This window comes from Triticum aestivum, chromosome 7D (genome assembly GCF_018294505.1).
Source record: "Triticum aestivum cultivar Chinese Spring chromosome 7D, IWGSC CS RefSeq v2.1, whole genome shotgun sequence".
NCBI classification, from domain to species: Eukaryota; Viridiplantae; Streptophyta; class Magnoliopsida; order Poales; family Poaceae; genus Triticum; species Triticum aestivum.
In genome coordinates, this window is record NC_057814.1 from 157,799,737 (window position 1) to 157,806,866 (window position 7,130).

The following is a 7,130-nucleotide window of genomic DNA, read 5'->3' on the forward strand; positions in this document are numbered from 1 at the left end:
ATGTAGCTTCTTTTTGCTTCTTGTGTTTTTAGCAGGACTGTCTGGTGGTTCCGCATTTGCAATTCGAATATGCATGGGAGACGAAGCAAATCCACTTGCAGGTACATCGGTTGTGGTACAAACTTCATCGGTCGCGAGAGCCATGGATTCCGCCTCAACCATGGGCGTCTCGCTCGACTTTTAAGACGAAACAGAATTTAGAGGGGAACAGTGACTACACTTTTCTTTGAGTTGTACAGAAGTTAGTCATGTTGCAAAAAAGAATGAAAATATATGTTGAAAATACATATAGAAAAGCACATGTTCTTTTGATGTTACCTAGCAGAACTTGCAACCATTGATAGTTCAGGGTCGCCTTCTCCTGCCACAAAAGGGGCTTCCCTAGCTTGGAGGTCAGCCTCATCTTCTCCAAATGCTGGGTGAACTGGATTTGTGCACAACCTGGCAATGCGCCCGAAGCCTCCACATCGCTTGCACTTCCTTTTCCTAGCGCCCACGCCAGCACCTTCAGCACTAGATCTAATTCTAGTCTTCCTTGGTCGGCCTTTTGGCCTCCTCAACACTGGAGCATGTAGTTTGAAGCCAGGGTCAACAATGTCCCATTGTTGCTTGCCTACCATTGCAGGTATGTTGTCTGCATACGCAGCCTTAAATTTTGCAATGGAGTAGAACTCATGTACATATGGTTCAGTTTCTGATGCTGGACCTCGTAGTGAAGTAATAAAGTACAGGGCATGGATACATGGCAAACCCTTGACCTGCCATTGCCTGCAGCTACATGTTTCCTTTGCGATGTCAACAGGGTACCTCCATTCCCTATTCTCTTTGTCCACTGCAGTAATTTCTGCCTCAACATCACTGCGTCTAATTATCATCATCTCTTTTGTCCTTACCACGAGATACACGCATGTATGTCATCGTGAAGTGGTACTTCTCATGGATCTTCTCTTGAAGAGCAGTAGGGCCAATATCTGGGTTCTTTCTCACCCACTGCAGCACAACATCAGCAACCCACCTGCTCTTTGCCGGCTTGAACTTCTCACTTCTCAGCTTAGTTGGGCATGTATGAGAGAAAGGACACACCTTGATCTGTAGGAAACAACAAAATCAGTTAGTAGGTTGCTAGTATGTTAAACTTGCCACATTTGTATAGTTACCAGTTCCACAAAATAAAGGGTACAATAAACAAATCAATTAGATGTTAGCAAGTTATACCTGAAATACTGTGCTATTCCTCATATAAGAGCCATGAATTCTCCACTTACACCTCTTATATGCACAACTTGCTCTCAGCCTCTTAGAATCACTCTTTTCGACTGTATAGTCAAATTCACGTTTAATTGTAAAAGTAGAAAGTGCATTCTTGCAGTCCAACAAAGAGGGGAATACCGAGCCTTCTGCAAATAATGGATTCTCCTTGTTATATACTACAACAGGTCTGTCCTCCTCCTCTTCCTCTTCATCAACTAAACCCATGTCTCTATTCTCTTCTTCCTCTTCAGTGTCAGTGGATTCATATGCTGGAGGATTATCTTCCTCTTCCATATCTGCCGAATCATCTTCTTTGGTAGACTTCTTGACTAAGTCTGGATACTGCCGCTCATCATCATTATCCGAGAGAATAGCATCATCGGGTATAGCATCATCGGTTATGTCTCTATTAGCATCGTCAACACTATTAGACTGCCTGACTCCCTGTATGTTGACTCTCACTGTAACAAGGTTGTGTAGGTGGATTATGGCTAGGTGTGCTAGGAGTTTGGGATTTTTGAAGAACCTCAATTTGCATAGATATTTTCTTTGAATCTTGATGTTTTCCAAACATCAAAGCTGCATCATCATCACATACAACAACAACCCATTTATTCTGCTCCCTGTCATAGTACTTCAACTCAACGTAATCACGCCACCCCATGGATAGGTATCACACAGTTTGTGCAGCAATGTTTTGTGTGTGATACTAGGTTCTACGAATAGATGAAAATCAAAGCCGCCAACATATCGCTTGAGACCATCGCTATTCTCACGGCTTGTTTCCATCCTAACTGTCAGCATACAAGCAGTATCCGCATCCATCCTGACCATCAGGAACACAAGTACCAAATTGCACGCGATTATCAGTAAGGCAAAGTCAGCTACTACAAATTCTACGTACAAATTTCGACCTCTACAACTTATATTCAACCACACACACACACTGAGAATTAGTATACTCACAATGCAGGAATTTTAGAGCCTATGTCATGTTGGGGCGTCCTGTGGCTGATGCAAGCCTCCGATTCGGTCCTGCTGTCCGTCGCCATTGCCGTGGAACAATTGCACTTCAAGACTCGGGAGGAGCTGCGGAGTCAGCCGGGAGAAGCGCCGGAGCTGCCTGCCTCCGGTGGCGGTGCCGGGCGGGAGGAAGAGCCGAAGCTGCATGCGTGGTGGCACTCGGCGGGAGGCGCCGCAGCTGCGGCGAGTGGGGGCGCGCCGGAGCTGGGCAGGCAGCCCGGCGACCGGCGGTGCCAGGTGAGGAGTTTGGCAGGCGGCGACGATGACTGGGGATATTGGTTCCGGCTGGGGAAAGGGAAACTGCCACGAACAGATCGGGTCAAGGATTAGATAAGATTTTGTTTAGTTAGGTTCAGACATCTGTATATAAGGACTGTATCTCCTCACAAAACAAATGCGGGCTTGTGTAGCCCGTGGTCTTGGGTTCAAACCCCCAGCCTCTCAATTTTTCTTCTCTTTTTCTCATGCGGCCCTTATAAATGGGATAGGGGTAATTTCGTCATCTAACTTTAGTCAACGTGTATTGACCAAACGGTAACAGTGAAAAATGGTCTTTTTGAGCTTGATATAATAGAACAGTGACATTTTTGAGTAGTGAAAATGTTTAATGGCAAAACTGAGTAGCGTTATACAACCGATGGCAAAACTGATAAAAACCTTTTTTTTTTCGAGTTACCTTATCCAATCGTCCACCTTCCGCAGCGAGGCATCGCCTCCCAGATCTCGCTGCTTCTACACCCACACCGGCGCCGGCGCGCCGCATCTCCCAAATCCGTCCCTGGATCGACCCGCCTCCTCCAGTCTTCTCTATCAACCATCCGAACCAAGAGCTGTTTCCGTCATCTCCACTTCCCCAAGCCGCCCCTGTCGCTGGCGCTTCCACCGCGATGTTCACGATGACGGCCGGCTGAGGGATCCGTCGGAGGTCAGCGACGAGTTCGGAGGCGACCTCCGCAAACCGCCTGGCGATTTCTCCTCCGTCCAGAGCACACAGTCGACGCTTGCGCCGGCAAGTTTGTTCACCATGGCGACCGCGCTGGCGGGCTGCGCCTGGCCTTCGGTGCCCTCTAAGCTCTACGCGCCTTTCACCTTGCGTTGCCTATGGTGTGCCCCTGCCATGTCAGGTAAGCCTGCAGGTCCGGCGCCCACAACCTCTCTGTTCTTCTGCTTTCCTCAACCTGTGTCCGTATGCTGCTCCCTCTTGTACCTTTTCGTTCCTCTGCTCTACTTCTTACTGTTAGGAGTAATCTTGAGTCATGTACGAGTTGCTAGAGAAGTGCTTGCTATTTCAGCTAGGTTAATTAACGCAAAAGTGAGTTACTAGAACTTTCTCACCCTAGTATTGTTGGCCACTGTAATTCCTGCTGCACTGTCTTCAGTTAGCTAGTGTTTATTATTCAGTTTCGTCAGAATAAGCATGCACCGGGAGTCTGTTCTGGTGCGTGCACGTAGTCTTTGTTTTTCTGCATGCAGTAGCTAGTGCCGCAGTGTTCGCTCTTGTGGGATGGCACGAGATCATGCCGGACATGGCGGCGTTGAGGCAGCGTGCAAGTGGCTGTGGGATGGCGCAGCCGTTAGCTCAAACGTGGCCGGTAGACTAGGATGATTCTGTTACTGTAACAGCATATAAATAAAAGGAGAAGAAAACGCTGCAGTAAGCTGCACGCAGCACAAATTACTCTGTCTTTTGTTCTTCAATTACGAAGGATGAGTGGCAGAGAGCACTGGCTGCAACTACAAGTATGTCTTCAGGTGTCTACGCGTGGAAGAGTACTAGATGTATCTGAGTAGGTTTAGGCTAATTGTGTTCAGTGTGGCCGGTGATTAAGTGTCCTGGTACTGGTAGTACTAGGACGGCCATGTACGAGTTGGTTTCAAGATCAAGAACAAGCAGGTCCTTGGTCGGTTGTCTCATGCATATTTACACATATGCTGGTGCGTGACATTGTACCACAGGAAGCTGACAAGAAAAAGTGAAAAAAGAGGGCACGATACAAGCCCTTGGCTACAAGTTTTTTTTGTGTGTGAGTGTTCGTCGTCTCTGATGTGATTGATCCATGGGCAGAATCCCAACACTTACAGATAGTAACTGAATGGTCCAGATAAAGTTTATTGTCGAGAGTTTTGCTGCATGATAGGTGTACTAAATATGTTCTGTTTTAGTCTCTCTTCCCCTCTTGTTGAAAGCAAATCTCCACTCCAAATATAGCTTAATCAATCAAATTCATATGTGCTGTTTAGAATTTCTGCAGTGAAACAAGCCCTTTTGATTCTAGCGTTGTTGCCTTAGAACAAATAATCATTCTAGGGTTTGTTATGATATTTTGTTTACAGTTCTGCATATATAGGCAGCCAATAGAAGTGACATAACATGGGCTTTTGTGGGTCTGCCGTTCTTGCTTGTTCAGAAATGTGGCCAGATGACATTGTGACAATTGATTTTGAGTCTGCTAGCATACATATTTTCTGAAATGCAGTTCTTTAGTTATACTTAATGCCACATTTTGTGCCCTGGTTGTGTTTGTGAGATACTGAGATGTCTTTCTGCTTTCATTGCATATGTAAGATGGTCGGGAGCTTGTAAAACTGCATGTCATATCTGATGGTTGGATATATGATTTTGTTGTTCGCCCCCTTCCCTGAAAGTACATGGTGTAATTAAGTTATGTACGTTAATATGACAAGTTTCTGGAATAAGCGTGATGAATAGATGTATCTTGCTATTATGAAAGTGATTGTGTTTTTTAATTAAGTGATGCAGCTGCAGCGGCGTGTAACATGTATTCATTGCAATATTGTCTTATTTGTGGAGAGATTGGTCAGTATTTTGTGGTTGATGGCTGTAGCTGGCTTTTCCTCTTAAAATTTACATGTGGTGGGACCAGAACACATGTGCCATCAAATTCACTTTTTCTCCTAACATACTTATACTTTGCACTCTGATCTTTGTAGAAAAAACCTTGCTGGGTCATGGTGAATGGTGTGAAATGGAATGGAAAGAAAATTCTTGTGCTTGCACAGAGTGGAAGCGAATGTGATTGGGGGGTCACCGTCAAGAGAGTGCTTCCTTGGCTCGTTACCAAAGGAAAATGGTGAGTTTCTACTTGAAACTATCATCTTTATTCTTATTTTTTTTAGCAAAGGCAAAAATATTCTAGGTTCTGCTCTTCATTCAGAATATTCACAAGTAAATGATTTCCTTGCTAGTATATCTGACATTTCAGCCACTATCATGGAAGTAATAGAGCTGGTCATTTGATTAGGCTCACAAGTAGCTGGATTTTTTTTATGTGAAGATGCATCAGTGCATTTTAGGACTCGACGAGTTGTGTGGCCTCACGGAAAATTGGCTTCCTCGCGTCGATGTGCTGCTTGCTTTCTTCTTTGTATTTGTTCAAGGTGAAGGTTGGGTGACTGATATGATTGGGTACGTGCATGCTATCCTGGGACACGTCAAGGATTAACTGTTGTTCATAAAGCATGTTTGGTATGTGTATATGGTCCTTGTGTCCGTATATTTTTCAGGGGAATAACTGTTGTACTCTCTACTAACTTTGTACTAACCCAGCATCAATTAATATGGATAGGAGGGAGAAATATAATTCTGACTAGGTCTTGCTTTTAGGTGATTTTCAAAATGCATTCTCGAACTTCAATACTTGTGAGATGCTGTAATTGGTTACTTCTTTTTTCAGGTCACTAGTATACTACTCTTGCAGTCACAAGTTCGTAGATGTGTGTTCTGTGAGCTAAAAGGATCTATTTCTAGCATCTAAAGAAGTTATGGACATTTTAGTATCTATCTGATGAAGTAGCACTCTAGGATGGATCAGTTTCTTACTGAGACATGATGGTATATATCTAGTGATGTAATACTGGACATATGAACCTACAAATGTATGCCTATGTATATATCTAGACACGATGGATTGTTGTCCTTTTGGATGTGATGTAGTACTGGACTTGTGAACCTACAAAGTGTATACCAATGTATGTATGCAGACATGATGTATTGTTGAGATATATATTATGTCTCAGTTGATGTGACTTTAATTACTCTACATTGTATTCTAGATTATTGTACAAAATTGAGTGGAGAGAAGTGATATCGGTTGAACTCGAAGGGGATTTGTCTGTTGGCAGTGTACTTGATTAAGGGCATATCGATTGCCAGGAATTGTTCTAACTGCCCTGCATTGCTAGCCTGCCAGCAAAAATCTATGTGCTGGGAATTGTGCTAATTGCCGGCAAAGCTTCGGTCAGTCAGGTCAAAGTAATTGCCGGGGTTTCTTGTAAGTGTCGGGAATTGTCTTTCCCGACGGGACTTTCGAGGGCAGTTTGCAATTGCCGGCAAAAGGCATTCCTGGCAGATAGTCTGCCTCTACTAGCTAGTTTTCCCGACAGATAAAGTGACCCCTAAGTTTTGTCATGGTGTAGTGTCCTCCGGCGCACCCCCTTTTGTTTTTTTCGTGAGCGGGTGTTAAACGTTCTCGGAATGGACCGAGGTTTGTCAAGTGGCCTTGGTATACCACCGGTAGACCACCTATCAAGTTTCGTGCCATTTGGAGGTCGTTTGATACTCCAAAGGTTAACCGGGTAACCGCAAAGTCTTTTTATGTGTTGCAGCAAAACCCCCCTCCAAACAGCCCAAAACCCCTCTAAGTCACTTCCATGCTCTAGGTCGTTCGATCACGATTGTGTGGGCGAAAAGCGTGCTCCATTTGGAGTCTCGTAGCTCCCTCTACCTATAAAACACCTCCCCCTCCGAAATCTCGGGCAAAAACCACCCTAACCCTAGTTCATTTCCCCTCCGCGCCGCTGGACGCTTCTTCCGCAGCCGCCGGACACGTCCGCCG

At 44.9% G+C, this 7,130-nt stretch overlaps 1 long non-coding RNA gene across 1 annotated transcript; it reads left to right on the forward strand.

The window, feature by feature from the left end:
* The first annotated feature begins 2,943 nt into the window (after positions 1–2,943).
* On the forward strand, positions 2,944–6,327 carry LOC123165824 (uncharacterized). The gene is made up of 3 exons (XR_006483197.1): positions 2,944–3,398; positions 5,227–5,366; positions 5,970–6,327. It is a non-coding gene; the product is annotated as an uncharacterized lncRNA (long non-coding RNA).
* The last annotated feature ends 803 nt before the right edge of the window (positions 6,328–7,130 follow it).